General features: G+C 33.1%; 1 pseudogene; it reads right to left on the bottom strand.

Annotated features, from left to right (window-relative positions):
* Positions 1–370: 370 nt before the first annotated feature.
* On the bottom strand, positions 371–447 carry LOC133074882 (small nucleolar RNA U3; annotated as a pseudogene).
* Between the last annotated feature and the right edge of the window lie 14,988 nt (positions 448–15,435).

The following is a 15,435-nucleotide window of genomic DNA, read 5'->3' as shown; positions in this document are numbered from 1 at the left end:
TTCTTACAAAAGTCATAGGAAATTAATATATATGGGTTCTTTGGTTTAATGCTCAGAGCTAGTTTTGTTGGTAAGCATCTTCATAACTGATTTTTTTCATAAAATATAGAAAGTTCTGCTCACAAATGCAATTTTCTTTTTTTAAAAAAATTATTTTATATTAGAGTATAGTTGATTAACAGTGTTGTGTTAGTTTCAGGTGTACAGCAAAGTGATTCAGTTATACATAGACATGTATCTATGCTTTTTCAAATTCTTTTCCCATTTAGGTTATTACAGAATATTGAGAAGAGTTCCATGTGCTATATAGTAGGTCTTTGTTGGTTACCTATTTTATTTATTTATTTATTTATATATTCATTTTTTCACAGCCTTAAGGTGCTCTATACATTCAGAGAAACTTCTCTAGCAACGAACTATAGAAATGATCCCTGAAAGTATAGTCTTGCTTACCTATTTTAAATGTAGCAGTGTGTACATGTCAATCCCAAACTCCCAAGCTATCCCTCTCCTCCACCCTTCCCCCCTGGTAACCATAAATTCATTCTCCAAGTCTGTAAGTTTGTTTCTGTTTTGTAAATAAGTTCATTTGTATCATTTTTTTTTTTTAATTTGTATAGAGACACAAAAGGCCCCTAATAGCCAAAGGAATTTTGAGGAAGTAAAATGGAGCTGGAGTAACCAGGCTTCTTGATTTTAGACTACATTACAAAGCTACAGTCATCTAAACAATATGGTACAGGCACAAAAACAGAAATATAAATCAATGGAACAAGATAGAAAGCCCAGAAATAAACAATGGAGAAAAGACAGTCTCTTCAATAAATGGTGTTGGGAAAACTGGACATCTACATGTAAAAAAATGAAACTAGAACATTCTTTTACACCGTACACAAAGATGAACTCAAAATGGATTAAAGCCCTAAATATGATACTGGATACTATAGAACTCTTAGAGGAAAATGTAGGCAGAACACTCTTTGACACAAATTGCAGCAATATCTTTTTCTATCTCTCTCCTATAGTAATGGGAATAAAAACAGAAATAAACAAATGGAACCTAATTAAACTCAAAAGCTTTTGTACTGCAAAAGAAATCATAAGCAAAACAAAAAGACAACCCACAGAATGGGAGAAAATATTTGCAAACGATGCGAACGACAAGGCATTAATCTCCAAAATTTACAAACAGCTCATGTGGCTCAGTATTAAAAAAACGAACAACCTAATCAAAAAATGGGCAGAAGACCTAAATAGATATTTCTGTAATTTTCTTTTAACAAAAATTTATTTTTTAATGATTTATCTTTGTTTGGGCTAAATTTTACTAATTTGTTTGCTTATTCTGCTGCCTCATTCTGGAGTTCATGCTGTTCATAAAGCTATCAACTTTTCCATTAAATGTATCTGTGGCATCATAAAGTTTATTCTCCATTTCATTTTTCTTAAAGACAAAAATCATTCAAATGTGGTGGGTTTGTTGTTGTTGTTTTCAAAAAATTAACCACCTTTAGGAGCTCTAATCCACAAACTTGAAAAATTTAGAAAATAAAATAATCAAAGCTAAAAATTCTCTAATAAATAAGTTCTCATTTGGTGCTTTTAAGGGAGTGTTCTCAGCAAATATGTTAGAGAATAAATTCCAGAATAGAGTTGTCCATTTCTAATTTTAATATATATTTTTAATTTTGTAAAATAATGTACACCCAGAAAAGTACATTTAAATGAAATATACATTTAAACAAATAATTTAAAATTTAATACCTAACAACCACTCATCGAAAACCAAATATTGTCAGAATTCCACACATGCCAAGCATACCCTCATTGTTACAACCCACTCCCATTGCCTTATTTATAACTGCTAGCCTGAATTTTAAGTTGATCATTTCTTTGTTTTTCTTATAGCCATACCATATGTATACATATATGAAATATTGTTTATTTTGCAGCAAATTATCATTTTCAAAAATTACTACAGCATTATTCCTTCTCCTAGATGCTCTTCTACTATGTGATTTTGCCACTCCGCTAACTAAAGGTGGAAAGTAATTCCCCTCCTATTAAAATTGGCTAGCCTTTGTAACGTAATTGCAACTGAATGATGCTATGTGATTTCCCAGGCTTTATGAGAAGTCTTGTAACTTCTGCCTTGGTCTTTTAATCATTTGTCTCTGAATACTCCCTTTTGGAAGATTTTCTCTCATAATCTAGCACCATGTTTTGAGAAGCATGTGAAGTGCTCTAATCAATTGTCAGCTGAGCTCAACCATAGAGAACAGTGACCAACTATATGCCCAAAATGGTCCTGGTTTTAGCACTAAACATCCAGCATCTTGGTAACCCCTTCAGTTCCAGGCAAACTGGGACAGTTGGTCAAAGTATCTTAGACTCATCCCCACCTAGACACCAAAAATGTGACTATAGAATCCTCTACATAATTACAGCTGCAATCATTCAAGTCACCCACAGCCTTTCAAACCTTCTCAGCTGAAGCATCCAACATAGTGAAGTAGAAAAAAAATTCATCCCCCCATGCTCTATTTGAATTACTGACTCACAGAATTTATGATAATAACAAGCCAGTTATTATTTTATGCCACTGAGTTTAGAGTACTTTGTTACACAGTAATACATAAGAAAAATATTATAAAATTTTCTTGAACTTACTATAAATAACATGATGTGTACTTTATTGTCTTCATATTTTGTAGAGTAAATGAATAACAAATTTGAAGATATACAATAGAACAATAAAAAGTTAAGAAAAAATATGTAAATGAGGCAAATACATGAGGCAAAAACCATTGGAACTGCTAGGAGAAATAGACAAATCCACAGTTACAGTTGGAGAATTCAACAGCTCTTTTTTAGTGATGATATAGCCAACAAAAAGAAAATCAGTACTGATACAATTGAATTAAACAGCCTCACCAGTAAACTGGATCCAATTAGCATATATAGAATACTCTATTCAACAACAAAGTAATACACATTTTTCAAGCTCACATAGAATATTCAACATGATAGACCACATGTTGTGTCAAAAATTTGAAAAAATGTAAAGGAACAGAAATCATACAAAATATATTCTCATTGCACAATGGAACTAAACCAAAATTAATTACAGAAAGATAGCTGGAAAAACTCCAATATTTAGAGATTAAACAATACACTTCTGAATAACACATGGATCAAACAAGAAGTGTCAAAAAACTAAAAATATTTTCAAGTAAATAAAAATTTTAAATATAATAATATTTCTGAGATAGAAGGAAAGCAGTGCTTCAATGAAAATCTGTAGCATTAAATGTATATGTTATAAAAGAAGTTGGACCTAAAGTGAAAATATAGTTTCCAACATTTTACACTACATAAATAACAAGAGGAAGCTTAAAGCTAACAGATGAAGATAAATAATAAAATGTAGAGCAGAAATTTATAAACTTAAAACTAGTAAATCAAAGGAGAAAATTAACAAACAGGAAAGCTATTTGTTTGGAAAAGAGGAATGAAATTGATAAAGCTGCAGCCAGGCTAAACAAGAGAAAGAGAAAAATTACCAATATGGAATTTTTCAGTAATCATTACTACTGACTCCATGGAAACTGAGATTATACTAAAGGAATACTACAAATAATTCTAAGGCCACAAATTTTGTAATTTAGGTGAAATGTATCAATTATTTGACAGACACAAATTGTCAAATCTCACATGAGGAGAAGTAGATCATCTATACAGATCTATACACATATTAAGTTGAATCAATAATGAATAAATGCAAGGATTCTTCAATACATACAAATCAATCAATGTGATACACCATATTAAAAAACTGAAGGATAAAAACCATATGATAATCTCAATAGATACAGAAAAAGCTTTCAACAAAATTCAACACCCATTTATAATAAAAACTTTCCAAAAGGTAGGCATAGAGGGAACTTACTTCAGCATAATAAAGGCCATATATGACAAACCCACAGCAAGCATCATACTCAATGGTGAAAAACTGAAAGCATTTCCACTAAAATCAGGAACAAGACAAGGATGCCCACTCTCACCACTATTATTCAACATAAGTTTGGAAGTTTTAGCCTTAGCAATCAGAGAAGAAAAAGAAATAAAAGGAATCTAAAATGGAAAAAAAGAAAAAAAGCTGGCAGTATTTGCAGATGACATGATACTATACATAGAGAATCCTAAAGATGCTACCAGAAAACTACCAGAGCTAATCAATGAATTTGGTAAACTAGCAGGATAAAAGATTAATGCACAGAAATCTCTTGCATTCCTAAACACTAATGATGAAGAATCTGAAAGAGAAATTAAGGAAATACTCCCATTTACCATTGCAACAAAAAGAATAAAGTACCTAGGAATAAACCTACCTAAGGAGACAAAAGATCTGTATGCAGAAAATTATAAGACACTGATGAAAGAAAATAAAGATGATACAAACAGATGGAGAGATATACCATGTTCTTGGATTGGAAAATCAGCAGTGTGAAAATGACTATACTACCCAAAGTAATCTACAGATTCAATGCAATCCCTATCAAACTACCAATGGAATTTATCACAGAACTAGAACAAAAAAAATTCACAATTTGTATGGAAACACAAAAGACCCTGAATAGCCAAAACAATCTTGAGAAAGAAAAACGGAGCTGGAGGAATTGGACTCCCTCACTTCAGACTATACTACTAAGCTACAATAATCAAGACAGTATGGGACTGGGACAAAAACAGAAAGATAGACCTATGAAACAAGATAGAAAGCCCAGAGATAAACCCATGAACATATGGTCAGCTTATCTTTGATAAAGGAGGCAAGAATATACAATGGAGAAAAGACAGCCTCTTCAATAAGTGGTGCTGGGAAAACTGGACAGCTACATGGAAAAGAATGAAATTAGAACACTTCCTAACACCATACACAAAAAGAAATTCAAAATGGATTAAAGACCTAAATGTAAGGCCAGACACTATTAAACTCTTAGAGGAAAACATAGGCAGCACACTCTATGACATAAATCACAGCAAGATCCTTTTTGACCCATCTCCTAGAGAAATGGAAATAACAAAAATAAAAAAATGGGACCTAATGAAACTTAAAAGCTTTTGCACAGCAAAGGAAACCATAAACAAGACGAAAAGACAACCCTTAGAATGAGAGAAAATATTTGCAAACAAAGCAACTGAGAAAGGATTAATCTCCAAAATATACAAGCAGCTCATGCAGCTCAATATCAAAAAACAAACAATGCAATCCAAAAAACGGCAGAAGACCTAAATAGATATTTCTCCAAAGAAGTCATACAGATTGCCAACAAATACATGAAAGAATGCTCAACATCACTAATCACTACAGAAATGCAAATCAAAACTACAATGAGGTATCACCTCACACCAGTCAGAATGGCCATCATCAAAAAATCTACAAACAATAAATGCTGGAGAGGGTGTGGAGAAAAGGGAACCTCCTTGTACTCTTGGTGGGAATGTAAATCAATAAGGCCACTATGGAGAAGAGTATGCAGGTTCCTTAAAAACCTAAATATAGAACTACCATATGACATAGCAATCCCACTACTTGGCATATACACTGAGGAAACCATAATTCAAAAAGAGACATGTGCCACAATAGCCAGGACATGGAAGCAACCTAAGTGTCCATCGACAGATGAATGGATAAAGAAGATGTGGCACATATATACAATGGAATATTACTCAGCCATAAAAAGAAACAAAATTGAGTTATTTTTAGTGAGGTGGATGGATCTAGAGACTGTCATATGGAGTGAAGTAAGTCACAAAAAGAAAAACAAATACCATATGTTAACACATATATGTGGAGTCCAAAAAAAAAAAAAAATGGTTTTGAAGAATCTAGTGGTAGGACAGGAATAAAGACACAGACAAAGAGAATTGGCTTGAGGATGCAGGGAGGGGATAGGTTAAGCTGGGACGAAGTGAGAGAGTAACATTGACATATATACACTACCAAATGTAAAATGGATAGCTAGTGGGAAGCAGCTGCATCCCACCAGGAGATCAGCTCAGTGCTTTGTGACCACCTAGAGTGGTGGGCGGGAGACACAAGAGGGAGGGGATATGCGGATATATGTATACATATAGCTGATTCACTTTGTTATACAGCAGAAACTAACAGAACATTGTAAAGCAATTATACTCCAATAAAGATGTTAAAAAAAAAAAGAAGAATCTTCCATATGTGAAATCATCAGACCAGTAGATTTTTACCTGTGCATTCTGTCAATCATGTAAGTTAGAAATAATACCAATTTTCTACATTCTTTTCTGGAAAATAGAAACAGAGGAACACTTCCCAATTAATTCAATGAGTCCAGCATTATCCTATTATTAAAATGAGATGAAGACATTAGAAGAAAAAAAGAACAGGCCAATATCACTCATGAATACAGATGAAAATAACCTCCACCAGGAATTAGCAAATCAAAACCATAAATTAAAAAAATAATAAAATTATATATAATAGAAAATGGGATTTGTTCTAAGTTTGCAAGGGTATTTCATCATTTAAAAGTCAAGGTAATACACTATATAGAAGAAAAACATACAATCATATCATCTGAAGCATAAAAAATATTTGATGAAGTCCATCACTTATTTATGACCAAAATGTCTCAGCTATCTATGAGTAGAGGAAAAACTTCCATAAATTTATCAATGATTTCTCTGAAAAGCTGATCAATAACCTCATATGTAAATTGTGATAAAATGGACATTTTACCCCTAAGTTGAAGAAAAAGGCAAAGCTGTCCTCTCTCCCATTATGCTGGAATTGCTAACTGAAGCAATCGTACAAGGCAAAGAAATGAAATGCATGCACATTGGTAATAAATAAATAAAACTGATTTTATTCACAGAAGACAATATTGTCTATGTAGAAAATTCCAAGAATCAACATGAATAACCAAAAGCCTCCTAGAACAATTAAGTGAATGTAGCAATATCACAGGATGCAAGACTAACATAGAAAAGTCAATTACTTTCCTATATACCAGTAATGAAATTATTTTACTTTATTTTATTTATTTTTTATTGAAATATAGTTGACTTACAATATTATTTTAGTTTCACATTTACAGTACAGTAATTTGATATTTTATAGAATATATTCCATATGAAGTTATTATAAAATATTTACTATATTCCCTGTGAAGTGTATTATATCCTTGTAACTTATTCATTTTATACCTGGTATTTCATACCTCTTAATCCTCTTCACTTATTTGGGCCCTTCCCCCACTAACACTCCTCTGGAAACCACTAGTTCATTCTCTGTATCTGTGAGTCTGTGTCTGTTTCATTATATTTGTTCCTTTGTTTTACATTTTACATTCCACATAAAAGTGAAAATATACAGTATTTGTTTTTCTCTGTCTGATTTATTTCACTAAGCATAATACTCTCTAGGTCCATCCATGTTTTTGCAAATGGCAGAATTTCATTCTTTTTATGGCTGATATATATATATATATATATATATATATATATATATATATATATATATATATACTTCTTTATTCATTCATCTGTTGATGGACACTTAGGTTGTTTCTATATCTTGGCTTTTGTAAGTAATGATGCAATGAACATTGAAATGCATATATCTTTTTGAATTAGTGTTTTTGTTTTCTTTGAAGAAATACCCAGGAGTGGAGTTGCTGGATTGTATGCTAGTTCTATTTTTAATTTTTTAAGGAGCCTCCATACTGTTTCTCATAGTGGCTGTACCAATTTACATTCCCACAGACAGTGCACAAGGGTTACCTTTTATCACCAACACTTGCTATTTCTTGTCTTTTTGACAATAGCCATTATGACAGGTATAAGGTGATATCTCATTGTTTTTACTTGCATTTTCCTGGTGAAAATGCAAATCATGCTGAGCATCTTTTCATGTGTCAGTTGGCCATCTGTATGTCTCCTTTGGAAAAATGCCTATTCAGGCCCTCTGCCTACTTTTTAATCAGATTTTTAAAAATATTGAGTTGTATGAGTTATTTGTATACTTTGGATATTAACCCTTTATGGGACATATCATTTGTAAACATGTTCTCCCATTCAGTAAGTTGTCTTTTCATTGTGTTGATGATTTCTTTCTCTGTGCTAAAATATTTTACTTTCATTAAGTTCCATTTGTTTATTTTTGTTATTATTTCCCTTGCCTGAGGAGGAAGATACAAAAAGGGCTAAGACCAATGCCAAAGAGTGTACTGCCTATGTTTTCTTCTAGCAGTTTTATGGTTTCAGGTCTTATATTTAGGTCTTTAATCCATTTTCAGTTTATTTTTGTGGATGATGTGAGAAAACGATCTCCTTTCATTCTTTTAGCTGTCCAGTTTTCCCAACACAACTTATTGATAAGACTATAATTTCTCCATTGTATATTCTTGCTGCCTTTAGTCATAGACTAATTGAGTACATATGCATGAGTTTATTTCTGGAATCTATCTCTATGTTGTGCCATCGATCTATGTGTCTGTTTTTGTGCCAGTACCATACTGTTTTGACTACTGTAGCTTTGTAGCATAGCCTGAAGCCAGGGAGTTTGATACCTCTAGCATTGTTCTTTTTTCTACCAAATTGTTTTGGCAATTCAGGGTGTTTTGTGGTTTCATTCGAATTTTAGGATTATTTGTTCTAGTGCTGTGAAAAATGACATGGACATTTTCCCTATGAAAAATAGGGATTGCATTAAATTTGTAGATTGCTTTTTGTAGTATGGGTATTTTAACAATACTAATTCTTTCAATCCAGGAATACTGAATATATTTCCATTTATTTGTACCCACTTCAATTTCCTTCATCAATGTTTTATATTTTTCTGAGTACCAGCCTTTCACTACCTTGGTTAAATTTACTCCTAGGTATTTTTCCTTTTGATTTGAATTTAAATGGGGTGTTTTCTTGATTTCTGTTTCTGATGATTCACTCTCAGTGTATAGAAATGCAACAAATTTCCTATATTAATCTTGTACCCTGCAATTTTATTGAATTCATGTATTAATTCTAGTATATATATATATATATATATATATATTTTTTTTTTTTTTTTGGTGAAGTCTTTAGGGTTTTCTATGTATAGCATCATGTCATCTGCAAATCGTAACAGTTTTACTTTTTCCCTTCCAACTTGGATACCTTTTTTTTTCCTTTTTATTTTCTGATTTCTGCAGCTAGGACTTCCAATATTACATTAAATATAAGTGACAAGAGTGAGCATCCTTGTCTTGTTCTTTATTTTAAAGGAAAAACTTCCAGTGTTTCACCATTGAATATGAAGTTAGCTGTGGGTTTGTCATAAATGGCCTTTATTATATTGAGGTATGTTCCCCCATACAAACTTTGTTGAGAATTTTTATCATGAATGTCTGTTCAATTTTGTCAAATGATTTTTCTGCATCTATTGAGGTGAGGTGATAAGGTGATTTTTATCTTTTCCTATATGTTTACATTTTCTGATGAAATTTTTCCTTCCAACATTTTCTTATTTCTTGGTATAGCCTTTTCTTTTTTGCATAAGGAAGACATTAACATTTCTTGTAAGATGAGTTTAGTAGTGATAAACTCTTTTGGTTTTTTGCTTGTTTGGAAAACTCTTTATTTCTCCCTCAATTCTGAATGATTTGCTGGGTAGAGTATCCTTTGTTGTAGGTTTCTTCTTTAAGTACTTTAAATTCATTATGCCACTGCCTTCTGACTTGCGAATCTTTGTTAAAAAATAAGCTTATAGTCTTATAGGGATTCCCTTGTATGTGACTCTGTTTTTCTCTTGTTGCCTTTAGAATTATCACTTTGATTTTACATTTTAATTATGATATGTCTTGGTGTGGGTCTTTCTGGTTCATCTTGATTGAGTCTCTCTGTGCTTCTTGGACTTAGATATCTGTTTCTTTCTTCAGGTTAGGAATTTTTCAGTCATAATTTCATCAAATATGATTTCTTCCCCTTTCTTCTCCTTTGGGGCCCTTATAATGATAATGTTAGTACGCTTGATGTTGTCTCAGAGGCTCCTTAAACTACCCTTATTTTTAAATTTGTTTTTTCTTTTTGCTGTTCTGATTGGAAGGTTTCCAATACCCTGTCTTCCATGTTGCTTATGCATTCTTCTGTATCATCTAGTCTGATTCTAGATGAATCAGTTATTGTATTCTTCAGCTTTGGTTATTTTTATGTTTTCTAGTTCTTTGTTGAAGTTCTCACTGTGTTCCTCTATCCTTTTCCCAAGGTCAGTGAGCATTATTTTAATCACTATTGCTTTGAATTCTCTTAAGTAAATTACTGATCTCTGTTTCCTTATGAAAACATAAGGAAATGTTTATTTTCTGGGGTTTTATTTGTTCTTTCATTCAGAACATATTCCTCTGTCTTCTCAGTTTGTTTGACTTTCTTTGCTTATCTCCATGAAACTAGGTGAAATAGTTTCCTATCCTAGGAGACTTGTGTGGGAGTATCCCTATGCAATTTGTTAGAGCCTGGCAGTTTTGGTGCTAGAGGTAAATCTGAAGTGACCACTGGCTGCATCTTTTCCTGGGGTGCTCTGGCAGTCTCCATCTTGGTGTGGCATAAGGCTGGAGTTGGATGGGCTAGAAGTGGAGTCAGGTGTGAGCCAGAACTCCTCCCAGGCTCAATGGCCATTCCCACCCTGATGAAGGATGGGACCAGGATCCAAGGGGCTGGAGAAGGAGCCCTGAGGGAGCTGAGATTCTCCCCAGTATGACAGCCATTTCTGCCTTGGTTGGGGCAGGGCCAGGGCCCAAGTGTCTGGAACAGCAAATCTGAGCTATCTCTGCTTCTACCCAGTGCAACGGTGATCTCCACATTGGCTGGGGTAAGGCTGGGCCTTGTGGGGTTGGAGCCACAATTCTAAGCTAGCTCCACTTCTCTGCTTCTCCAGGGAATAATGGCAGTTTCTGCCCTGGTTGGGACCAGGAGGGATTGGAGCAGGAGCCTGGTGTAGGCTGGGGGGCATCCTGAGGTGGTCTGGCAGGCCAGCCAGATCACCAGGAAGTTTTCAATCTGCTGTTTCTGTGCTCAAACCAGGAGCAAGCACCTCTGGGCACACTCGAGAAGAGCAGACTCTTGGTTTCCTATAGCCATCCAGTTAGTCTCCTGCTTTCAAACCAGGGAAGAGAGCTCATCTTCCCAGTGCCAGACCTCATTGCTGGTGTGCCCAATATGAGATTTGAACCCTTTGCTCCTTAGGGAGTATCCCCAAGACTGTGATATATCCCTCCTCTTCTGGGTCACCTACCAGGAGTGTGGTTGAGTAGATTGCTTCTCCTCTCCTCCTACCAGACTCTGTGGTTCTTCCTTTATAACCTTGGTTGTAGAAGATCCACTCTGCTAGTCTCCAGGTCATTCTCAAAATGAGTTGCTGTATATGTAGTTTTAGTTTTGATGTGTATGTGAGAGGGTGAGAGGAGGTGAGCTCAAGGTCTTCCTACTCTGCCATCTTGATCCCACCCTATATCCCTGTAATGAAAGAGTGAACTTTGAAGATGAAAAAAAAAAGAAAAGAAAAAGAAAAAGAATACCATTTACAATGGTCTCAAAAACAAGGATAAAGTTAGGTATGAATCTATAAATATTTGCAGAGAAACATATTCAAAAAACTACAAAATTGTGATTCAGAAAACAAGTCTTAGCAGGCTTTTCTTTTTTAAGCAACAGATTTCATTTTTTAGAGCAGGTCTTGGTTTACAGAAAAACTTAGCATATACACCCTCAAACCCACAGATTCTACTATTTTTAACATCTTACAGTAATGTAACATATTTGTTACAATTGATGAACCAATACCAATACATTATTATTAATTAATGTCCATAGTTTACATTACAATTCACCTTTTGTGTTATATATTTATATATTTTGACAAATGCATAATCACATGTATTCACAATTACAGCATCATAAAGAATAGTTGCATTGCCTTTTGTATAGTATATTTTGAATTTGGGAAGTGTGAGTAATCCAGCTTAGTTCTTTCTTTGTTTCTTTGTGCTCTTCCTGGTCCCTTGTGTTTCCATATGAGTTTTAGAATCAGCTTATTTATTTCTGCAGACAAGGCAGTTTAAAAGTTGAAATATAGGTCAATTTGGAGGGTAGTGACATAGTAATGACAAGTTTTCTGTTTCATAAACATGGAATGTCTTTCCATTCATTTAGACTTATTTTTTTCAACAATGTTTATGTAGTTTTAGTGTCTAAAAGTCTTGAATTATTTTTCAAATTCATTTCCATGTTCTTTGTTTTCTAATGCTCTTGATTTCTTAATTTAATTTTCATACTACTTATTGTTAGTGCATAAAAATACAACAGATTTTTGTGCATTGACCTTATATCCTGCAATTTTGCTGAACTTGTTCATTAGTTGTAATAATTTATTGTTATTCTTCAGGATGTAGTATAAACAAGATCATACCAAGTGCAAATAGTTTTAATATTTCCTTTTCAATCTGGATACGTTTTACTTTTTACCTAATTTCCTTTAATAGAACCTCTAGTACAATGTTGAACAGCAGTGGTAAGAGCAGATATTTTTGTCTTTTTCCTGATCTTAGATAGCTTTCACTGTTACTATATCACTGTTAGGTTTAATTTAACTGTGGATTTTTCATAGATGACTTTTACCAGATTGAAGTAGTTACCTTCTATTTCTATTTCATTGAGTGTTTTTATCACAAAAGGATACTGTGTCAAATGCTTTTTCTGCCTCTACAGAGATTATCACGTGGTATTTTCCCCTTTATTCTATTGATACGGTGCAGTAAATTGATTGATTTAGCACGTTGAATTAGTCTTGAATTCCTGGGACAAATCCCACTTTGTCATGGAATATAATCTTTTTACTATGTTGGTGGAGTCAGTAATTCCAGTAGTCTAGGCTTCCTTAGGAATGGTTTCTGTCAAAGTCATTTTTGTATTTCCAATGAGTCATACTTTCAAGCTTCTTTGAATGCTTTGTAATTTTTTGTAAAGAACTGAGAATTCTCATGTGGTAATTTTGTTATATAATGTGGTAATTTTGGAAATCTGACCCTCACAGTCCTCAGGGATTGTTGATTTTGCTTGTGTAGGCTTGGAAATGTCCATTTTTGACTTTTCCAAATGATTTTTGCAAAGTGTGTACTCTTTGTTGTGTGTCATCACTGAAATTTCTGGCCTGTTTTCTCTATCTTCAGACAGTGATCTGACAAAGATGTCCTTAAATGTGTGATTCCAAAAGGGGATATAGAAGAAGAGTTCTGCCTCTTTAAATGCCCTCAATGATGCCACCAGGGGAAATCATTTCAGCCAAAAAGGCTAAAACCAAGGAAGGTGTCTCTGACATTTTTTTCAGGGTTTCACCACAACAAACCAAATGCACAACCTCTAATTTTTGGAGCACAAGGTCTCCTATGCTTGCTGCAGCACCAGCTATACAACCAAAGAATGCAGACCATTGTCCCCAGTGTGACAATGGGGCTGAGAAATGGGGTATGGTAAATGGTTTGTGGATGTTGCTTTCTTACCAAAAAGAGCTTCATCAAGTACTCTCCTTGTTATATGTGAACAATCATATTCCTGGGTTCCAAATTAGTTGATTTAATTCTTTTCAGTTGAATGGTTGTTTAGATGGAGGGACCAATACTTGGATCTTCCTGCTCTGGCATTTTGCATGTATGTTAGATTTATTGGGCACTCAGGGACCTTAAAAACTCTGCTGCTTCCATTTGTTTCTTGCCAAAATTCTGGTTAAAGCTTTTGCTCTTGTTTTAGAAAGACTTCAATGTTTCAAAGTTCTGAAAATATTCTTTTATTATTTTCTGAGACATTTAAATTTCCCCTTAAACATATGTGTTAAACCAACCACTTGCAAGCACCTTTTTATTGAAAAATAGTTTTTCCCCTGTCTGCAGTTCCACCTCCTTCATATGTCAATAGTTATACATACTTGTGTCTATATATAGTTTCTTCATTCCATTTCATTGGTCTATTTATACAACTTTGTTATTACTACAACATATCATTTTTAAGACTTTGAAAACTCAATACTTTGTGCAATTAGTATGGTAGTGTATTGGCTACCCTTGGCTCCAGGCATTTCCAGATCAACTTACTAAGTTGTGTAAAATAACAATATAAAGCATTTTGGATTGCAAATACAAACATTGTATATATAAATTGAATTAATAAGGCAATTTTGAGGACATGCTTTTAAAATGCAATTTCTAATGCATTACATATATACATTTATCAAGCCTTCTTTAATGACTATCAATAAAAGTATATAATTTTTCACAAACAGGTCTTGTATTTCTTTGTTAGATATTTTCCAAAGCAATTGATATTTTTCATTTTATTGTAACTTATTCCCCGTCAGCTGATAGTATATAGAACTACAGTTGATTTGGGTATATTGATTAGATATACAGAACCTGCCAAACACTCTAATACATTTTTTAACAAGAGTTTTAAATTTTCTCTATGCCCAGGGATATCAAATAAATTGATTACATTATAAAATTATTTTTCAATGCATATATAACACTGGATATTACCTCAATTAAAACATTGAATATTAGCATATATTGTAGTTTTCCCTGTTTATTTTTTATTTCAAAAGGAGAGACTTCAGATTTTTAACTTTGAGCAAAATGCTTGCTGTAGGAATTTATGAATTACTTACATTATATTTAAAAATACTTTCTTCCTCACCTAGTAAGGTATTTAATCACAAATAAATACTGAGTTATATGAGAATTTTCTGCATCAATAAAAAAAATCAAATATATTTTTCCTCTTTTTTTATCAATATGTTGTTATACTGATTTATTTTCTAATATTAAGTAGCCTACATTGCTGGGATAAACCCAAGTATCCATGCTGTATTTTTCTTTTTGTATAATGCTATAATGAAATTTCCTTTAAGTTTTGTTCAGAATGTGGTATTGGCCTGTATTTTTCCTTTCTTTTAATGTCAGCTTCAGATTTTGGTATCAAGGCTTTGCATCCTCATAGCATAAATTGGGAAACATTTCTTCCTTCTCTATATGTGTAAGGTTGAATTTACTTCTTTATTAACATTCTGATGTAATTTGCTATTGAAAACAGCCTAACATGCCTTGTTTTTGTTTGTGTGTGTGTGTGTGTTATTTTGTTTTTAGGGAAGGATCTTTTTAAAAGTTAGTTTATTATCTTTAGTGGTTGTAGAATTATTCTTGAGTGTAGGGAACTATACATTTTATCTGAAACCTCAATACTGGTGTAAAACTTTCCATGATGCTTCAATATAATCTTGTTAAAATCTGCAGATGTATTTTGAAATACCTTTTTCATTTCCAATATTTATTGTCTGTCTACTTTTTTTTCTTTCTTTTTTGTTTGCTTTTTTCT

The sequence above is a fragment of the Eubalaena glacialis genome, chromosome 14, assembly GCF_028564815.1.
Source record: "Eubalaena glacialis isolate mEubGla1 chromosome 14, mEubGla1.1.hap2.+ XY, whole genome shotgun sequence".
NCBI classification, from domain to species: domain Eukaryota; kingdom Metazoa; phylum Chordata; class Mammalia; order Artiodactyla; family Balaenidae; genus Eubalaena; species Eubalaena glacialis.
This window is presented reverse-complemented; position numbering and strand designations above follow the sequence as displayed.